The sequence below is a fragment of the Triticum dicoccoides genome, chromosome 5A (genome assembly GCF_002162155.2).
Source record: "Triticum dicoccoides isolate Atlit2015 ecotype Zavitan chromosome 5A, WEW_v2.0, whole genome shotgun sequence".
NCBI lineage: Eukaryota > Viridiplantae > Streptophyta > Magnoliopsida > Poales > Poaceae > Triticum > Triticum dicoccoides.
Window position 1 is genome coordinate 707710754 of NC_041388.1, and position 1394 is coordinate 707712147.

A 1394-nucleotide genomic window follows, 5' to 3' on the forward strand; every position below is an offset into this window, starting at 1 on the left:
AACTTTCTTTCTTTTGAAAGGGTAATAACAAAGCTACTAATTTGGAGGGCGTGTTGAGATGTGTCTCGGTGGATCTCGTGTGATTTGGTCAGCGTTTTGTCTTTTGTCTTTAGTGTATCTGCTTGGATCCGGTGTAGTTCGTCTGTGTTCGTGTGTCTATTGGTTGGATCCTTCCGATCTACACTTCTATTAATCAGCGACGGTCTGTTGTTGTGCTGCACTGATCCTTTGGGGTGTTAGCACGACAACTTCTTAAATGTCTACTAGAATAAGGCCTACCCAGCTCCGTTGTGGGAGGGACGATGATGGTGACGCGCCTTCGGCTCGCTCTAGTGCTTCTAGTCATCGTTTTGTGGTGGTCTATAAACTTGGATGTTAATTTCTGTTACTTCGAATATTCTTTGTACTGCCATGATGGTTGATGAATAGATTGGAAACTGAAAAATTAAAAACGTGCATTCAGTAGGTAGCAGTATATAATTCACTTGGTATAAGCGTGTGCCAAATCCAAAGAAAATTACCGAACACAAGCTGGCCCGGCAGATCCCCTTGAAAACAAAAACAAATCCAAGCCTAATCTGCAGAAACAAAAACGTGACCGGCCCAAAATCAGAATCCAGTCGCCTGGTCAGTAACCAGACCCTTTATAAATAGCTACCGGGGCAGCTCATGAATTGTCATCAACCCACGTTGCCGAAGCATACATACCATTCATTTCACAAAAAAAAAAAAACATACCATTGCTGTGGTTTAGGCATTGCATTAGCGTGTAGGGCAAACAGGTCGTGTGCAATCCACACCAATGGCCCCACCGCAATGTTTCGACAACGTGTCTGGCCAGAATGGCCATGTGGCGGTGGTGGTAGACACGCCGGAGAAGGAGATGCAACGCCGCAGCCTGCTCGATGCTGGCGAGTTCCGGCGCCAGGGTCACCAGGTAGTCGACTTCATCGCCGAGTATTACGATGGCATGGGCGACTACCCCGTGCACCCCAGCGTTACCCCCGGCTTCCTCCGCAACTTGATTCCCGCGGACGCACCGTCAAGCCCTGAGCCGGACGCGTTCAGCTCCGCGCTCAAGGACGTCCGGGACATCATCCTCCCGGGCATGACGCACTGGCAAAGCGCCCGTCACCTGGCGCACTTCCCGGCGTCGAGCAGCACCGTCGACGCACTAGGGGAGGCGCTCACCGCCGGAATAAACGTCGTCCCGTTCACGTGGGCTGCCTCGCCGGCCGCCACTGAGCTTGAGATGCTGGTCGTGGACTGGCTCGGCAAGGCGTTGCACCTGCCGGAGAGCCTCCTCTTCGCCGGTGGTGGCGGTGGAACTCTTCTTGGCACCTCGTGCGAGGCGATACTCTGCACTCTCGTGGCCGCGAGGGACCGGAAGCTCG

General features: G+C 52.8%; 1 pseudogene; it reads left to right on the top strand.

Moving 5' to 3' along the window:
• The first annotated feature begins 802 nt into the window (after window positions 1-802).
• Window positions 803-1394, top strand: part of LOC119300555 — a 7256-nt pseudogene continuing 6664 nt past the window's right edge.